The sequence below is a fragment of the Thermobia domestica genome, chromosome 3, assembly GCF_964235325.1.
Source record: "Thermobia domestica chromosome 3, izTheDome1.hap1.1, whole genome shotgun sequence".
Taxonomy (NCBI): Eukaryota; Metazoa; Arthropoda; class Insecta; order Zygentoma; family Lepismatidae; genus Thermobia; species Thermobia domestica.
The window spans coordinates 11,999,651-12,021,577 of NC_137456.1; positions in this window are offsets into that span (position 1 = coordinate 11,999,651).

Sequence of the window (21,927 nt, forward strand, 5' to 3'; positions counted from 1 at the left end):
TCAAATTTTTATTTTGATGTAAGAAATTTATTCCCAAAATATTGACAAATTTTTGTAACACCCTGTATGTATATATATATATATATATATATATATATATATATATATAATGCATATTCAGATAAGAAAATATATAATTATGTGTAATGGTCTTGATAATTAGAAAACGAATCTGTATTAGCTGAGAACTTTTGGTGAAGTAAATTGTAATATTTTGTTTGTAAGTTTGCTCTTGTTATCATTAAAATACAAATTCGTAAAACATATTTTAGTAATTACTCTATGGTAGAAAATAAATATTTATGAGATGAACAAGTGTAGCCAGTGTTACTTATACAGGACAGGATGGGCCACAAGGATGTTGCCACTTTATTTAATATGTCGATTAGTACATATTAATTTTCAGTGTAAGTCACATATCTATATATGTAGATATCACAATGAAACGTGTTGATAATGTCACACTAGTTGTGCTAACATTATTTCGTCTACAACAAATAACTTCCAAAGTATAGAAAATATATTACTAAGGCTTCGTTTAAATTGCCATTTACATTAAGTGGTAACTCCCGTTTGTGCTCCACCTTGTGTAAGTGTGAATGGTAAGAAAAACATCTTTATATTTATATAAACGATGATAAGCAAAGTCGTGCATTTATTCTTCTTTTTATTAATACGAGGGGCATCTAGAAAGTAACTTTCCGATGCGTCCCGTAGCTAGGAAACCGTATGTTGCGCGAAGCGATAGCGTGTACGTGAGAGAGTAAGGTACTAGCATGGCTCATGCGCCAGCATAACTTTCCTAGTGCTCTCAGTAGCGTCGTGGCAGTGGTTGAAGATGGACGTTCCTATTCCAGCTCCCGCCGCATGTGAAGTGCGAGCAGTTGAATACATAGGACATAGCGCCGATTGAAATCCATCGTCAGCTGTATCGTTGCAAAAATGTCAATGCTGACCTCATGGGCCTTGCTTTGTGTTCTGGAGTTAGTTGCTTCGGCATCTACTTGGCAAACAACTTCTTGAAAAACAGGCACTCCGTGACAACGGTGTGGGATAAGGAGCGAGTAATCTGTGGGAACTGCTTGCTCACGACGTTAGGCGCATAAACCTGGCACAGCTGACTGGGATAGATTTCAATCGGCGCTATGCACTGTACATTCAAAAACTTGAACACTGCTCCCATTTCACACGCGACGGGAGCTGGAGTAGGAACGTCCATCTTCAACCACTGCCACGACGCTACTGAGAACACTAGGGAAGTTTCGCTGGCGCATGCGCCATGCTAGGACCTTACTCTCTCACGTGCACGCAGTCGCTTCACGCAACATACGGTTTCCTATCTATGGGACGCGTGGGAAACTTACTTTCTGGATGCGCCTCATAATTACATACAGTACCTTTTCATGTTAATAATTTTCTCTTGTATCGTTTTATTTTTTAAGAGCGACATATTTTAAATTTTATAATCACGGAAAACTGCTGATTAAGTAAATAAATAGAAAAAGTTCATAAATTTTGACATTTATCAACCAGTTCGAAATTAAAAGAAATTATAAATGACAACATACTTTGTGAGGTAAATGTAAGGAAATTTTATAATGCAGGGCTCGATTTATACAAAAGTAATCTGAAGTCTGTTTACAGCTAGGGAAACGGCATGTAATTGATACTTAAATTGTAAAAAAATTACCCGATAAGGTAAATTTTTTATGATTTGTATTATTTATGTTTACAAGTGAGAAAACAATTGTGTAATCTAAGTGTATACGCGCAAATGCGTATATGTGAATGAATGTATGTATATATATGTGTGTGTGTGAGAGAAAGATAGAGAAAAAAACTATATGTGCAGTCTTGTTCAAAGAAATCTGGCCACCCATCTCTCTCTGAAAACGCCTATATTCTTGCCAACAATCTGAATTAAATAAATAAAAAAAGAAAAAAAAAAGTATATTTTCTTTGGCCAGTCAAGATCTTAATCTGGAGCCATCCTACGTAATGTTGCCAGAATATGACCTTGTGGTCCTAGATTTTTTTTTTTTTTTTTTTTTTTTTTTATACAAGACTGTACATCTCTGTTATCTGTACGGAAGCAGGTACTGTGACAGATACTTCGTTATATTTTATAAGTTTAACTTTGCAATCGGTTTCAAAATTATAACACAAAAATTCAATTCATGACGTTCATAGGAGAAACGGTCTGTACTAGGGGTTTTATCCGTTCCGTGTTATTAAGGTGATTGCTAATTCCTTTATTTATTTTATATAATTGTATCTGGCAATCGGATCTAGTCGATTTAAGTATAGTGCTTTAGTTAACACAAATTACCCAACGAAATGTTAAGACAGTAATACATTTCGTGGTGATGTGCTAATGAATTAGAATTTGTTTTCTTAAATTCCGTAGGAGCTATAGTTACATAATTAACAAAAACTGTACCAAAGAAACTAGTACAACAGAAATTTAGTAAACTATGGTATACGTAGGAAATCGATTCTCTTAGTAAGATTTTATCGTGAACCATTGTATACAGAGTGGTAGATAATTCATGTTACAGGCCTGTAGGGTATGTAGTGAGTGGTTCCTGAGTAGAATACATTTAGAACAGGTAAACATGTTCGGTAATCTACAATTTTTTTAAAATACAGAAAACAAAAGCAAAGCAAGTGTGACAATTACGTGCGTCGGCTGAGAGAAAAAGCTCAGTGCTGCCGATACCATTGCTGCCAATGACGCTTGTGAATAGGGTTGACCACGAGATACGAGGGGGAACATGGTTGCTCAGTGGTAGTGTGTTCATTTTTGGTGCGTGGGGTCCCTGGTTTGATTCCAGCTGGTGCCAAGTGGATTTTGTGGTGGGCAAACACCGTGTCTGTAGGTTTTCTCTTGAGTTCTTCCGTTTCTTCGTACTTTAGTCATTCCACCATTGCATTCATATCTCATCATCACTGTCTCCTTTAGCCTTTTCTTTTTTTGCGGACAGAAACGTGGGACGTAAAACAGGGATTTCATTTCATTTTTTCATGAGATATGAGGCGAGACAGTTCTTATGAGACAAGACGGCACTTTCACATCATCTTTTCCAGACTAGAACCTCAAATCTGCATAACATCAGGTTGTCTATCGGTCACGAAAGTCAAGAAAAAGTCACGAAATTTAGCTTTTGGGTCGCGATTTTTTTTTATCTGTACAAATATTAGTATATACTGGAAAATTTTGTTCTATAAAACGTCAAAATTCACCACCAGAAATGTTTATGGTCGGCTTTAGACACTACCAAATCAAAAGCAAAGCACACTTCTATCGCATGCATGAAAATTCCACCCAATTCGCACCCAAATTGAAGAGCTCCTTTCCAAATACCACTTAAGTCATATGTTTAAAATTTACAGCAAACACCAAAAACCAGGAAACACCAATGACTAAGGTGGACTTTGCAAAAAAACGTAGTTTTTGAGCCATTACACCAGTGAGACTTGAGTGAGTTTTACAGTTTATTCAACATTAATATGTGCATCTCATCCACAATATCATAATAAACATAAAAAGTTTAAAATTGAGAAAAACTGACTTAAGTGGTATTTGGAAAGGAGCTCTTGAGAATTACTAAATTATATGGTTTGGTAAAGAAAAGGTCACGAAAAAGTCTCAAAATTTCATTTTGGAATTTTGGTAGACACCCTGAACATGTTCTGGTTTCTTAATTTTGAACATCCATGGTATTGGCGCTGCGGGCATCACACATACAATATCTCCTGCGGACTCAATGAAGGGTGGGAGGGGTCTCGCAAATTAGACTCTTCTTGTGGCCTCTCAGGGGGGAAAAAAAGCTCGACTGCAGTTGAATCAGGCCAGGATGAAATTGGGCCACATTGAACTTGGTATCTGCTCGGAAACGTTGGTTGAGATGGTCACCTGCAGCATGTGCTGCATGTGGTTATGTTTCACCACATTTGTCGGCGAATGTTTCACACTAACTTCATAGCAGGTAACAACACGAATAAGCATAGTACACAGCGGCAACTAGAAGAGGTAGGAGACACACGGCATAAGGTAGTTTACGTCGCATGATGTGAGTTTTTGCTCTTTTGCAACGTAGGGTGCATACTACATACAGCATATATTTTCCAGGCTTGTTGCTTATTTATTTTCCGTGTAACAGACAAACGCTACTTTTTCGGACATGGGTTCCTATTTTAAGTGTACTTTACTCAGGAACAAGCTCTAAGAGTCTGTAATTCAAATTACGTACCATAGTATGTAATGTATCAACATTTTCACGCATTTATTCCGAACAAAATACTGATATTTTTTGACTATTAGGTTCTGACATGCGGCATTAAAATATGCAGTGAAGTTGATTTTACCGTCTTGAAGAAATTCTCATTATCGTACATACATAAGCATGACTATTTGATGGTAGAGCAGGCATGTCAAACTCATTATTTTAACTGGGCCAGGTTATCATCAGTGTGTAATAGTGTGAGCCAAAATAAAAGTAAAAAGTTTTTCTTAATGAGTACTTAAAAAAGTAAGTAAACAAATAAAATTGACCTAATACTATAGCTTTTTGTAAAAATAAATAAATAAATAAAAGGTCCATAAGGAAATTCAGGTAATAGTAGATTTTTCTTGTTACTTTCCCGAAATTTTGTGTTTTTTCCCTGCAAACAGCTTTATATCTGGAGACATGCTGCTCGGACTAATGATTTTCAGAAAGAGGTCAGATGAATGGTTAACGTAGATCTCTCTCGGGAGACTTGTTGCGAGTGATACGCACTACAGAATATAGAAATCACTTATGATCTACATTTTTAGAATTTCTGGAAATTGCAGGAAAAAGTCATTAAAAATATCCTTATAACAATTATATAAGTATTAGTATATATATATATATATATATATATATATATATATATATATATATATATATATATATATATATATATATATATATATATAGGACGTTCTAAAAATGGCGCCCACGGACAACAGCCCAGTTCTACAGGTCAAATTAAAGCGAAAATGTTGTATGATGGTATGCTCTCCGGGGCCTCTTTCAGGAATTATGGGGAATCAAAATTTCACGATGTAGCAACGTTGCAGTTTAACTTGGAGCCATTACCATTACTCTACGAATACAACAAGCAGTTGAATCGATTGCTACACTAATAAGTCATGCTAGTGTCAATCAATATCGTCTTTAGCTGCCATCTAGAAAGAATCGATATAACTATTTGGTAGATTAGTGGATCTATTCTATTGTTCTCTCTTTGCGACGTTGCCAGATAGTGCAGTTTGTCTCTCCAGACAAGGACTCGAAAGGTACGATATACAAATTATATATATATATATATATATATATATATATATATATATATATATATATATATATATATGCTTTATTTTGACTTGTAGAATAATGCTTTGTGTTTCGTGGGCTTGATTTCTAAAAATGGCGAACCCCCGATATATATTCAAAGGCGAATTGAGAACCACAAAAAAATGAATCAAGGGCAGGGAGTTTGACATGCCTGGTTTAAAGACAAGAAGTTCCGGCGTATTTCTTTTTTTAGTTTGTTGTACAAGTTTTATTTATGAGGGAAATTCCATGACAACTACCTATAATGAGATCAAAACTCTTTAAAAATATGAAATCAAAACTCTTGTAATTTCAAACGTGGTCGAAAAGGCTTCCGTACAGATAATCACTGTCTTACCTTTGTAAAATACTATGAGATATTCTCGTTTGAAATCCAAATCTACTTTCGTACCTACCTGTAATAAATATTATGTGAAAGATTTTAAAAATGTTTCTTTATACTTGAATTGTGTTTTATTGTTACTTTCTGTTTTTTTACACTGATTTTTTCTATTTATAAAAGCTACGAATATACATTTTGATCCGTAATGTATATAAAACAGTTACAATTCTCCTTTTTGTTACGAAAAAAAAGTAACTATTTTGCCGTGAAGTTGCATTGTAAGAACATTTTTTTTTGTAATTTGTATATTTAATGCACAGAAGAGTACGTAATAAATGATATAATACAGTAATTTCTTCTGTATCTTTTATTTATTCTTAATTTTGGAAGAAATACATAATCCCTCCTATTGATTATTGTTTAGTCTAATCAATTCTAAAAAACGTAAACTTTATCATTATTTTTGAGAATGATATGAATAAATTGAAAGAATGCATAAAACTTTCCTGAGTGAACACCTCCATAATACGCACAGTTTTTTGTCCTTGCAAAAATATATGTATTATTACGACACAGCAGTGGCGTAGCCTTCTTCCTTAGTGCAGTGATATTGAAAGTTGATTCTGCTTACATGAAATATGTTCTATTTGTGATCCCGATGTTTTGATTTTTTTTAGTCTATAGACTGAAATAGTGTGACGTCACATCCTTTTCGTTGCCATGGTGATGGCCATTTTATTTTCTCAAGAACAAGTAGCTTAAATTTGCAAAGAACCTAAATGCAAAGTGAAAACAGTGATGAAATATTTCGGAATTGCAAATATTAAGAGTGAATGATTTTTTTTTTAATATTTCTAATCAATGAAACTAAAAAAAAAAAAAAAAAAAAAAGATATAGAAATTAAAAAAAGAGGAAACAAATGTACTCATCTTCTTCATAATCAGGTATTAACATTAAATAATTCTGGAAAATTTTTGATTCATTAATATAAGTATCATAACATTGCATACGTGAACAGGATTAATGTTTAACAGTTGTTTAGAATATATGCTGAACCATTCATAATTGGATGTTTTCTTATTGTACTGTTTCTAAATGCTTTTTTTTTTTTTTCGCTTCACGCGTTTGTATAGCGTAACGGAAAAGAAATGACGACATCACTATTTCAGTCTCTTGTCAAAGAAATAAAGACTGCTGAGTGGAGAATGGCCAAAGGATTTTCTTGATGTTACAATGATTGCATTACTGAAGATAAATCAAGCAAGGAAGTGCAGCGATCACACAATCATTAGCTTTATTTCCCACACTGTAAAGATTATTGCGCGTATACTGAACAGCTGGCTGGAGAGTAAGATAGAACAGATGTTTGAGAAAAATCAGTTTGGATTTCGGAAACGAGGTTGTTGAGAATTATATCAAAACGAGTTCTTGATGTAAAGGAAGAGTTGTGTTTGTGCTTCATCGACTGGCAAAAAGTTCTTGACCGGGTCAATTGGACGAAAATTCTAAAATACTTAAAGAAATGGGGGTCAGCTGGAGAGACCGACGACTCATTTGCAACCTGTACCGGTACATAGGACAACAAGTGAAGTTGCGTTTGAATGAAGGAGAAACCAATAGTGTGGAGATTAGAAGTGGAGTCAGACAAGGATGTAGTATGTCGCCCTAATTATTCAACATTTACAATGAATCTTTATTAACGGAAGCTTTAATGGGAATTGGGGATTCAAGATTGGAGGCAGATCATTAACAAGATCAGGTATTCAGATGATACGGCGCGGTGGCTCAGTGGTAGTGTTCATCTCCGGTGCTTGGGGTTCCTGGTTCGATCCCAGCTCGCATCGTGTGGACTTTGTGGTGGACAAACACCGTGTTCGTGGGTTTCCCGGGGTTCTCCCGTTTTATCCCACTTTCTTCATTCTACCATTTCATTCATATCTTATCATCACCGTCTCCTTTAGCCTAACCGGCATAATTGTGGGACGTAAAACGTAAAGATTTCATTTCATTTTCAGATGATACGGTTATTATAGGTAGAACCGAAGAATGACTACAGGAGATGATTGACAAAATAGTTGACACCGGAAAGCTATATGGAATGGAAATCAACATCGAAAAGTCGAAAATCATGAGAATATCCCGAGGAAATACGCCCTTACGGATCAGAGTAGAAGAGAACTTGAACAGGTCGATGATTTCAAGTATCTGGGAGGTATTTTGACGAGAGACGCTTACTGAACCAGAGATCAGATCGAGAATTGCCATAGCCAAAGAAGCATTCAACAAGAAAAGATCAGTCTTAACTAGCAGCCTTAATATTGCACTAAGAAAGAATTGCTCAAATACTACATCTAGTATTGGACTGTATGGTTCAGAGACTTGGACACTACGGAAGTTAGAGAAGATAAAATGGACGGAGAGAGTAATAAACGAAGATGTTTTAAAATGGATACCAGAGAAGAGGATGCTTTTAGCCAGCAACCGTCGTAGAAAGGCCAATTGGATTGGACACATCTCACGAAGAAGTTGTCTTCTTCATAGCGCCAGCGAAGGAAAGATGGAAGGAAAACAAGGAATGGGAAAAAAATACAACTGATTGATGATTTGAACAATACAAGAAAACGTTGGAAGTTAAAAAAAAAAAAAAGGAAGATGAAGATTGAAAAATGCGGAGGAAACATTTCCAGGTCCAAACAAAAAAAAAAAAAAAAAAAAGGAAGACCTGCTAAAGGGCAGAATACTTGTGAGATATGGAGTTGTGCATTTAAATTTTCATTTCTACTCAGCGAAGCGGGTAATATATACTAGTATTTAATAATATTTGATAACTGAGCTCGCCAGGGACAGTCTCAGGTCGCTTCGCATGTTCTACTTCATATGTCGCAATAACTATTGGCCAGATCTGAACGAAATTTGGTGGACAAGTGGCCCATCGTCTAAGCAATGAAGATCACTATATTTGGTGGCCGAGATGGGATAGGCTTGGCTCAGTAGCAGAAGCTATGTTCCACGCTTGTGTATTCCAGAAGTTTCTAAGGTTGGTACACCGTTCATATTCCGTTTGTTATACTGGTAATTTATCACTAAGAAAAGGATTGTATAGTCATGCTATAAATAACTTGCTTCCCGCATGCTCTATATCTAACCCTACATACGATTTGAATATATTAGTTATATGCAGTAGTCAGGACCGTTGGACTCAGTTGAACTCAGGCCCGGCTCTACCATATGTGCAACACATGTATTTGCACAGTGCGGCAAGTTTAGAGGAACGGCAAAATCTGTCATAATTATATTAATTAAAATAAATGTTTCTGGTTGGAAAGAGTATTGAACACTACATCCATAAATCATGTTTTGATCCTATGGTCAATGAGCAGTGCTAAAGTAAATGATCAAACAAATCCTAACATGAATTGCTTGTTTGTCGTCAAATTACAAGAACTCAATTCTCGAACAGTAGCCAACACCTGTTCCATTTATATCACACTTTTGATATGAAAACTAGTATTGTCTTTGTCAAAAACAAGTGCCTTATCATTGAAGCTGGCAATAAGTTTTTTTTTTTTTAATTTGTAACACATGTAGGGAAAATCAAGAAATCAAGGTAAAAGAACTAGGTGCTCTGGAATTACAAACTGATATATTGAGATTGAAACTCGATATTGAATTCTATAAAAAGGATCGCCATCTCGATATTGAATTCTATAAAAAGGATCGCCATCTTTCCTACTCAGGTGTATTTGCTTTATCTTTCAGTAATATAATAGATTATTATTTAAAGAAAAAAAAACACAACGAGATTGTAGTGTTTAGACCTTTCTGAGTGCGAGTGCTCTTTCCCTCGCAATCGACGTTCATGATAAGTTAGGAACGTGGCTTTTACGATTTGTACTTTCTGTAGAAAGCGGAGTGGTAAATGATGTATTGCACGGGGCGGCAAATTCCTTAGGACTGGCCTTGGTAAGGGATCTTATATTTCCTATTCGTCGAAAACAATAATCCAGTGTGACACTTTACTGGGATTTTCATTACCGTTAGAAGAGACGTCAGAAATATTTACTAGGTTGACTATGGGTGCACTGCTCAACAACACCATCTTCTGTGATGTCCATCTCCCAAGAAACTACCCGTTTATAGAGCGTTTTCCGGACATACAAAACCGTCTCTCAAAACAATCTTCACAAACTTTCAGGAGTACCTTTTCGTTCTAAGAGTATGACCAATGATTTACTGTGAGCGTGACTCTCAAGAATTGAGCACAATTTTCGGCAGAATGCAGGTTGCTTGAGTAAATACGTGTTACGTGCTATTCTTCCTTGAAGCTTCTGCCCCTTCTCATTACCGTTCTGTTTATAACAAGTATTTGTTCTTGAAAAGAAACGGAAATCACTCAAATTCTTTGCAAACTCTTTCCGAGCACATCTCCTCCTCATCATCATTCAAGACATCCTCTTCCGTAAGCTCCTTTCTTTCGGCACAATGGTTGAAAGCACAGAGATACAGCAGAACATGCTTGAATGGTAGTCATTACCTGGATCTAGGTCAGAGTTTTATGAGGGAAGATATGTCTCATCAGGAACAGTTTAGAATTGATTCTCGAAGAATAAAATTTGGATATGAAGCACTTTCTAATATCTATTTAAGCTTCCTTACTATATTTCAATAATTATCCCGTATTTCTTCATTTCTATTTTCTTTTATCTTCACTTGTCTATCTTCTTCTGTAATAACCATAGACTATCCAATATTCCTTTCCTGCAACATTCTTCTTATGATCTCTCCCTATCGCCTACATAATAGATTTCTTCAAAAGACCTTTCTAACCCTTTTCCTTTCTTCTATGCTCGTTCTCTCTCTCTCTCTTCTACTTCCCTCTTGACTTTCATATATATATATATATATATCTTTCTCAATCTTTTCCTATTTCAAAATAAAACTCCCAGTCACGACTTCCTTTCAAGCATTATTGTTAGTGCTTTCAAACATTGTGCCGGAAGAAAGGAGCTTACGGAAGAGGATGTCTTGAATGATGATGATGAGGAGGTGTGCTCGGAAAGAGTTCCCCTGCATTTGACAGATGAAAATAAAATGTAAGTAATGTTTCTGTATATGTATATATATGTTTACATGTGTGTGTATGTTTCTGTTTATATGGTGCACTTCTTTTGATTCGTTGCGTATATGAACTGATTCCGTTCCGTATAGTACAAATATTCGAGCGCTCGTAAGTTAAATGACGTGAAAAATTACGTTCCCAGATTTGTAGTTTGATAAATTCGGTCAAGGACAGTAAAAAGAGAATCACGCTAGTTCCAATTTCCTCCGGTAGATGTCACCCGCTTCGAGATATTTGCTGCCATCTAACGGCGAGATGTATAACTTCTACTACTTTTTGTTTCAATAGTAGAGAAATGGGATATGGATAACCACCGTTAAAGTCTCCGTTACCCATAAAGATGTTAGTGGATTGACTTCATTAGCGAACTCGGCGGAAATAATTGTTCTTCCTATCTATTGCATGAAACAAAATTTAAAAATTCCTTTTCGTTTAACATTTATCGTGTGGATAACGAGCGGGCAGACAAACATTACATTTATCATTTCTCTTTGACAGTGTAGCTTAAGGGAGAGGGAGAGGAAAGATATTAGAAATGATCGAAACTAAGCAATATTAGTGTTGAATCCAAAGTTTTCGGCATTACTGAGACGAACAGTGACACTTCCGATGCCGTTTAAATTCAAATTCATCCCTATATGACCAAAATGAAACGTATTCTCCTCATGCGAAGAACGGTTATTTGCTAGTAAAATAAATAAATAAAAGAAATTAAAATATTAACTCCGGTGATTGAAAACTGTTTGCTGCTACATAGTATACAAATCACAAATTTTCTTCTCCTGTGGTTGTTGGTTACAATGGAGGTTTTAGTGGTGTTATTCAAACTTCTGACAAGAGTACCCAAGTGAAAAGGTAATTTTGATTACTTCGCTCGCATGAAGAAGGTCTTTGTGCCTGTCTTTTTATGAATCATGATATATAGGAGGAATGATCAATAAAGAGTGATGATAAATGAATAAAACAATTAAAAAATAAATCAATTAAAACAATTGTCATTACTAAAACTCCAACCCTTGGAAACTAAAATAAAGAAGAAAGAAAGAATTAAAAATGTCCCATTGTAATAAAAGCTGAAGTTTTCCCATTGATATGAAAACTTCACCCAGAGCCCAACTTGTCCTCTGCAGAGAAGTATATATACACAATTCCACTGCCTGGTGTCTTCATACTGACCCTGAATATGAAAACAGTGTCTGTTCTCGAAACATCGGACAACAAACACTATCCCTGGTTGATATCTCGAAAACATATTACATGTTTCGTTGTGTTTAAAGATTTTAAAAAAGAATTTTTTCTTATTTTTTTAAAAGAAACTCTTAGATATTATGTATAGTGATCTGGGCTTAGTTTTTGACAATTCCGTACTTTACCTTTCTGTCGATGTATGCTTGAGATGTGAAGCGTGCCTGCTGATACTTTCGTTTCCGAAATTTATTTTTCCTTATCTTGTAAAAACATGGCAACTATTAGTTTTCAAGAAAGTATAAATGCTTAATACTAGTTTTTCTATTTACAAATTCACATTTATTTGTGTCACAGCCCTGGTGAAAGAAATCACAACACAGTGGGTAATACTATTAATTAATAGAAATGAAACATGCTGCCAACTGTAATTTTTAGTGTATTGTATTTTTGTTCTATCATTACAAAAATATGATACAAAATCTCAGTTGTAGGTCTTACAAGCCAAGGACAGAATATTTATTAGAAGTTAGAGCTGGTTCTTTTTCACACTCTTTCTAAAAAATCTAATACCTGCAAGTCTGGTGAAAGAGTATACAAATAAGATTTTATAACAAGTTATAATTTTGTTACTCTTTTACTAAATCTCAACATCAAAATTTAATATACCAAATTAACAAAAAAAAAAAAAAAAAAAAAAAAGAAGAACTTATTTTTGATAATCTTGTAAAAAATCTGCCACTGTAAGTTAATTTAAACTTTAATATTTAAAAGTTTAATATTAAAATCTCAAACAAGCATACTATATATTAAGAATATGGTGTTTGAGAACGTACTCTATTTGCACATCTATACATTAATTTCAATGCTTTTCTTTTCCTAAATGCTATAAACTAAAGATAGACTCCAAAACGTAATATCTTCTTCCATCTCATGGAGTACTTTTAGAAAATTATAGAGTACCTGCTCTGGATGCCAGATAAAAATCTGGGATCCTGAGGGGAATGCTCGGTTTTGACCAGTTGAGCAAATCAAGAGTTTATCTACCCAGCTTTTAGTGTGATAGATTATGCCCAGTCAACCATATTCCCTTTTAGCAAACAGGTGAGATCATCACATCTCAAGCGTGCCTGTTAATATTTTTGTATATATTAAATTTACTTATTTCTCCTAATCTTGTAAAATAAATGGCAACTATTAATTTTTAAGAAAGTAAAGCTAAAGCTAAAGTATAAATGCTTAAAGAAGTTGTTTTTATTCAAATTTTCACATTTTGTTTGTGTCACACCCCAGGTGAAACGAACCCACATTACACAGTAGGGAATGCAATTAATGAGAAATAAAACATACTCCTAAATGTCACTTTCAGAGAATTGTATTTTTGTTCTATCATTATAAAAAAATGATACAAAATCTCAGTTGTAGGTCTTAAAAGCCAAGTGCAGAATATTTATTAGAAGTTAAAATTGGTTCGTTTTCACACTCTTTCTAAGCAATCTAGTACCTGAGAGCACACAAATAATATTTTATAATAAATTATAATTTTGTTTGTCTTTCGTTAAATCTCGACATAAAAATTTACTTATTTTTCTAATATTGTAAAAAAAATCTGCAACTGTTAGTTTATCTAAATTTTAATATTTAAAACTTTAATATTTAAATCTAAAAACAAGCATACCATACATTGAGAATATGATTTTTGTGAACGTGCTCTATTTGCACATCTACAAGTTAATCTCTTTGCCTTTTAATTTCGTAAAAGCAATAATGTAAAAATAGGTTCGAAAACGTAATATATTCTTCAATCTTGTTTATTACCTTTAGTAAATTATAGAACACTTGCCATGGATAGCAGATACAAAACCTGTTATCCAGAGGGGAAGTTCAGTTTTGACCAGTTGAGCTGATCAAGACAGTTTATCTACTCACCGTTTAGTACGATAGATTATAAAAAGTCAACTAAATTCCGATTTAGCAAAGTGGTTAGGTCTTCATATCTCAAGTGTGACTGTTATTTTTTCGTTTCCGAATTTTACTTACCTTTCCTAACTATTAGTTTTTGAAAAAGTATAAATACTTAATAAAAGTTGTTTTTAATTCATAATTTCACATTTTATTTGTGTCACAGCCCTGGTGAAAGGAACCAATATTTCACAGTGGGTAATTCAATTAATGAATATAAATGAAATATATTTCCAAATGCCATTTTTAGTGTGTTGTATTTTTGTTATATCATTACAAAAATATGATACAAAATTTCAATTGTAGGTCTTACAAGCCAAGGGCAGAATGTTTATTAGAAGTTAGAGCTGATTCTTTTTCACACTCTTTCTCAACAATCTAATACCTCCACTTGTGGTGAAAGAGCCTACAAATAAAATTTTGTAACAAATTATAATTTTTGTCTTTTATTAAATCTCGATATCAAAATTTACTTATTTTTCTAATCTTGTTACAAAATCTGTAACTGTTAGTTTATTTAAATTTTAATATTTAAAATTTTAGTATACAAATCTCAAAACAAGCAGACAATATATTGAGACTATGATATTTGTGAACATGCTCTATTAGCCCATCTTCAAGTTGATCTCATTGCCGTTTCCTTTCGTAAAAGCAATAAAGTAAAGATAGGTTCGAAAACGTAATATCTTCCTCAATCTTGTTTATTACCTTTAGTAAATTATAGAACACCTGCCATGGATACCAGATACAGAACCTGTTATCCAGAGGGGAAGCTCAGTTTTGACCAGTTGAGCTGATCAAGACAGTTTATCTACTCACCGTTTAGTATGATAGATTATGGAAAGTCAACTAAATTCCGATTTAGCAAAGTGGTTAGGTCTTCATATCTCAAGTGTGACTGTTATTTTTTCGTTTCCGAATTTTACTTACCTTTCCTAACTATTAGTTTTTGAAAAAGTATAAATACTTAATAAAAGTTGTTTTTAATTCATAATTTCACATTTTATTTGTGTCACAGCCCTGGTGAAAGGAACCAATATTTCACAGTGGGTAATTCAATTAATGAATATAAATGAAATATATTCCCAAATGCCATTTTTAGTGTGTTGTATTTTTGTTCTATCATTACAAAAATATGATACAAAATTTCAATTGTAGGTCTTACAAGCCAAGGGCAGAATGTTTATTAGAAGTTAGAGCTGATTCTTTTTCACACTCTTTCTCAACAATCTAATACCTCCACTTGTGGTGAAAGAGCCTACAAATAAAATTTTGTAACAAATTATAATTTTTGTCTTTTATTAAATCTCGATATCAAAATTTACTTATTTTTCTAATCTTGTTAAAAAATCTGTAACTGTTAGTTTATTTAAATTTTAATATTTAAAATTTTAGTATACAAATCTCAAAACAAGCAGACAATATATTGAGAATATGATATTTGTGAACATGCTCTATTAGCCCATCTTCAAGTTGATCTCATTGCCGTTTCCTTTCGTAAAAGCAATAAAGTAAAGATAGATTCGAAAACGTAATATCTTCCTCAGTCTTGTTTATTACCTTTAGTAAATTATAGAACACCTGCCATGGATACCAGATACAGAACCTGTTATCCAGAGGGGAAGCTCAGTTTTGACCAGTTGAGCTGATCAAGACAGTTTATCTACTCACCGTTTAGTATGATAGATTATGGAAAGTCAACTAAATTCCGATTTAGCAAAGTGGTTAGGTCTTCATATCTCAAGTGTGACTTAATATTTTCGTTTCCGAATTTTACTTACTCCTCCTAACTATTAATTTATAATTTCACATTTTATTTGTGTCATAGGCCTGGTGAAAGGAACCCATATTACACAGTAGCTAATTCAATTAATGAATAAAAATGAAATATACTCCTAAATGCCATTTTAGCGTGTTGTATTAGTGTTCTACCATTACAAAAATATGATACAAAATCTCAATTGTAGGTCTTACAAGCCAAGGGCAGAATGTTTATTAGAAGTTAGAGTTGGTTCTTTTTCACACTCTTTCTCAACAATTTAATACCTCCACTTGTGGTGAAAGATCGTATAAATAAGATTTTGTAACAAATAAAAATTTTGTTTGTTTTTATTAAATCTCGATATCACAATTTACTTATTTTTCTAATCTTGTTGAAAAATCTGCAACTGTTAGTTTATTTAAATTTTAATATTTAAAATTTTAATATTGAAATCTCAAAACTGCATAGCATATATTGAGAATTATTTGTACATATATTAACTATTTGTACATCTATACCTTAATTCTATTGCCTTTTCTTTTCCGATAAAGTAAAGATTGATTAATTCAGTGTATGGTTTGTATGTACGTACAGCAAGTTTGTTAAAAGTGATATTACTCCTTTATAGAAGAGAGAACAAAATATATTGTTGTGCTGAAAAAATGATTCTTTGGAATTAATTATTACAAATTAAGGAAAGTATAAATCATGTTGCTTAGCAATGTGTTCTATTATTCAAAGGGATAATTGTTGTAATGCGTGTGGGCAATATAACAATATCTCGATTGTTGCGACAATAGAATTCAAGTATAAAAAACATAATTTTTATTATTTCGTTCTTTATATTGTAATAACTTGCATTCTCGAGAGTGATGAATATATTGTTGATATCGTACAGTCTACTGATGGATCTTGATCCAATGCAATACCATAGAAAAAAATTGAAGGGACACGAGGTATTATGTGTCATAAAAAATCCATTTCTTGCGAGATAGTATCTCTTGCCCCTTGAAGATATGAGAAAACGAGTTCGCTTAATGTGATTGACCTTAAAACATTTTAAACCTGTGGAATGTAGTAAAAGCAACAAAAATACTACGTTTGTAAATGAAATTTACACAACAAATTACACGAACAGTGTGACAAGCAAGCGATGCAGAAAAACTGTTATATGGTGTAAAACAGAAGCAAAAATAAAAAAAAAACTGAATGTTTAAAGTATATAGCAAGAAAACAAGCACCTGACTATGTGGCATAGTGGATAACGTTCTGAAAACAGCTGCTCCATTTTCGAATCTTCAAGTACACGTTTTTCTTTTCATCGAAGGAACAGCCATTACTTGTAGTATTTACATATTTTCTTTTCGTGAAAACAACATCCATCACTTGTAGTATTAGACTTTTATATATGGTTTCATTCTGTTCTTTTTTTTCTTATTTTTGTCTAAGGTAATAATGTACGGCTGCAAGTATGATTCTACCCAGGTGAATCAAAAGCAAGTGTGTTCTAAATTTCTTTCCATTAATAAAATATAAAAATAAGCGTTCATTCGAAACTAAATGTACAAGTAATTACAATGAGAGTAGCAAATAGGTGAGTTACCACTGGGAAGAAGAGGAAAGCAACATAACCTGAGGTGATTTAAAGTACCTGTCTTATTTCTGTCTTAACTGTGAACTGAACACACCTTTTTTAAAAAACACACAATGTTATCAATGAAATACTGGTCTGTGTGAAAACAAAGAGAAGAGAAAAGTATAATATTAATATATTTTGATTTTATTATTAGATGTTTCAGTATGTTGAAAAAAGAAATCATGTTCACTATTTAATGAGAATGTGTTTAATTAACTAGTGTTCATACCGAGTGGAAAGACGGTATGTATTTTGGAAGGTCATATTCTATTTGGGAATACTCACGTGAGAATGAAAAGAATGTAACATTTGTGGAATCAACCCTATCAAGATATTGATTTCTGATGGGCGTTTATTTAGTTTAGGATCCCAAGTTAAGTTGTAGAACCATGTCTCATATAGTCTCGGTGCTGAAAGAGAAGTTACACTCTCAATGAACCAACTAATCAGTCTTAGAGCTATTAGTTTGAGAAAAGATTATTGGTTTGTGAAATGTGAAATGTCTATTAATCTACAAGCAATGCATTGCACGGAACCCAAAATAGATTAAAGTTACAAAGCTCCGTATAAAAGTTGATCGTTTGCTTTTGATCTATAAACTTGATTTTTCGCTTCCTAAAATTGAACTTCTAGGATCCGAATACAGGTTCAAAAGATCAGTAGAAATATTCTAAAAAAAAAAAAAAAAAAAAAAAATGAATACACAATTCGTTTAAAAATATAGGCTGAAACAATCCTTAAAAGTCAGACACGAACTAGTTGAAATGCTCATTCTTCGAAAGAGAAGAATAAATTTTATGGAAATATTATTTGCGAAATATTCAAATGGCATATCTATCGTAGTGAAATGAAAAAGAGCCAAGTAAGATCAATTCCTAAATATCTTCTAGATTTAGTTTAAACAGCTAAAACTCTTACTCACTTTGGTCAGTTTATGAACACAAAATGGGAAAATAAGATGGTATAACAGTTGCCTTGCTTTTCTTGGTAGACGTGGAATGGTATACGATGGACCACGTGGTCACGGAGTTGTAAGTTGGAGTTGAAATGTAGAGTTTTTTTTGTGATGAGAGATTGGTCAGAAACTCTTTTTCTGGAATATACTTTAATACATCTTTTCCTTTCTTGCATGTATGAAAGTAACGTGAAAAAAGCCTGCCGAGTGTTAACCAGCAAGGGAAAAGCAAACTTTGGTGAATGAACTTTCCGGCCATCCTTCGCGAGTCAGTAGTGCAGATTAAAGTGTTAATATTACAAACTGGAGGAGCGCAGAAACCAGAAATAGTGCAGAAAAAAATCGCACCCACAGGTGTCCGAGCAAATTTATTCAATTTTGCGATGAGAATCCTAGCCGCCTGGCCGTTGAAGGGTTAAAAACATCGAGTCCGAAGCCTTACACAAAAGGTCTTCAATTTTGGAAAACCCTGTACATTGATGTCCATTATGAAGAGAGTCTACTTTATAAGAACTGGTATGATGGAGTTTACTGTATAATTGGGAAACACTGTACGGTAACTTCTATTTAGGATTCATTGTATTTCAAATATTCACCTTATCATTTTTTAAATGGTTAATTCACCTGGTGTGCGTAAATAAAACCATCAGTTATTTTATTTACTCAAATATTATTCTTTTCGTCGGAAGGCCATCAGAGATATTCTTATTTCTTTTACTTAAAGTCATCTTTTAATTTTTTTAGTTTTAAGACTGCACAAAAACATTGGTTTATTCACCTATTTATTCACCTATTTATATTTTCATATACATAAAACAAAGCTTATATAAAACAATAACCAAAAACTAAACGAAATATAATAAAATATTATTGATGTACGATCTTAGTGTGAGAAGTACGATAATTCATTTGTTAACTATACAGACGAAAGGTTCAAAAATACACGAAACGTGAGGATATGTGTATTTTGAGTGTAATGTAACGAAAGTGTGTTTGCACTTTTACAAATAAGATTATGCAACTAAATCTTGTTCTTTTTTACTACAAGATTTCAACCAAACACATGTATATATATTTTAAATGACATTTGAAAACATGAAACAAAACATCATTTTGAAATTAACCTTTTAACAAAACTAAATAAAATAGTTTTAAAACATATCAATTGTTTTGGTTCCAAACATACAACATATTTAAACATTCAAAATTTCCACTTTTTTCAGCCTCAAATTTCTTATGATTTAAAGTAATATTCACTTTATATTACCTTTAACACTGTATCTTGGTGTTCAAACAACACATAACTAACATTTCAACTTAAAATGATAAATTTAACATTTAACCTTACTATAGCAATTGGTTAACAACATAATGATGGACATTTAATGGCAATTAACTGGGTTACGGGCACTTATAAAATTGGGCTAAAATAATTCGTACTCTGGTTGTCTTTAAAAAGACAATTTACACAACGTGAAAGAGGGATAAGTTCATCTCAAAACATGGGCGTTTTTCACCAACGTTTTCCAAACACACATATCAACCTCATGGACCATTGTCATTTAATAGCATAAATGTGCAAAAATGTAGGTTTCTTGCCTCGTCCAACACCCTTAGCTAGGAACTTAACAACAACGAGGGAAAAATCGACCTCAAGCAAAACAGATGCGGCCTTTCCATTGCCTTTTGCATCGTGCACATTTAGCAATGTATTACTCATGGTCCTTAGTACAGCGTTTGCCTCTCTATAGGCCTTACTCGCTATGATCGTCCTATATGCAAATATTTTTTGCTAATATCCTAAAACTCAACATCAGTGTCGCTCTTCAGTCAGCCTTTTGACACCGGCATTACCCAGTAACATGGAAACTGTTTACTAGCCCTTTTTAATCCGTTCTTCCCAATCATTGCCCTTTAAATTACAACTGGCCTTTTGTATTACATATCTCAGTTATTTATTACTACTATACGTTCTTTTCTTTCTTTCTTTTTTCTTCCAAAAGCATATCAAACTTAACAAGATCAGTGTTAACTACAAACATTTAGCAGTGTTTTATTTGGAACCTAAACAAATCAATATTACTACTTATTAAATTCATATTCACGACATTGGGACAAAAGCTGATTGCGAAAACGTTTCGTGAGGTTTAAATAGTTTTCTGAAATGAAATGAAATGAAATTTTTGAGTTTTACGTCCCACGCTTATGGCGGTTAGGCTAAAGGAGACGGTTACGATGAGAGATGAATGAAATGGTGGAATGAAGAAAGTGGGAGGAAACGGGAGAATCCCGAGAAAACCCACGCACACGGTGTTTGTCCACCACAAAGTTCACTTGGCGGGAGGAAGGTTTGAACTCAGGACTCCAAGCACCAGAGGTGAACTCTCTACCACTGAGCCACCGAGGCCCCCTTAAATACTTTTCTGTTGAAAACAATATTAAATAACGAAAATACTACGTTACTAAGTTTCTTACAATGCGAAAAACTTGATTAATAATATATCAATTAACAATTATTTAAGCATTTCAAATTCTGCACACTTCACAAAATATTTTCCTTTCATATAAGTTTTATCCTATGCTAATAAACGCAATGTTTAAAATAAGACGAAAATGAAAATACTTTCGATAATTGTACTTTATGAGTGTAGGCTGGGTTACCTTATGTCCCTGTTTGGGATAAGCCACTTTATGACAGTAGCGTGGTTCGATTCTGGTTTGGTTCCCGGATGGGAGTAACCATATATCGTTATTCTAACTTCCCGCATTGAATGGTTAAGTAATAGTGAAATAGAACACCAGTTAATATAGAGAAAGATCCACACTCACAGTCGTTAGATTCGGGTTGTTCAAAGACTGAGTCGTGTACCCACCATCACTAGCGAGTCCTTCATAACACGGATGCATCGAAAACGTCAAAAGAACACTTGAGGTGAGCACAACTAGCATATGTAACACCGGATGGTTGCAGAGAGACAAAAATATGCCTTTATACTACGCTACTTTCGATTTACTTTAGCTGTAACCTGATGATGAACTAAGTTATACACATAGTACGGTATGATACTTCTCTTTCACATACTAAAAGAACCACATTATATATCATACACAATAGCACTATTATATATTATCTCATGGTTAATCAAAATAGCTTATGCACCAAATATTTTGATATTTGTATATATTTCGGCCTTTAAGAAAATAAGAACATACTGAACAAACACTAACACAATATATATTGATCAAATAAAATTTGATAATAGCCCTTAGAAATCGATTCGGACGCGCACGAATACGACACTACGAAACACGAACGGATATTATAATTTCGATAGTTTACCGCAAAACAATATCTTTCTTGAAGAGAGAACCACTATTCTTGTTTGGTGGCCATATGATGAATTATTTTCCCCCAAAGGGATCCTTGGCTGTTTTTTCCATTTTCCCAAAATATATAACGTCGCTTTTATAAATCCCTTAATTTGTAGGTAATTTAATTAAAACACATTGTATTAGTACTGACTTTTAAAATTTAGGAACCTTTTTCAATGTATATTCTCGTACTTTGCACATTTAGTCGTAGTATTCGCACAATCAGATA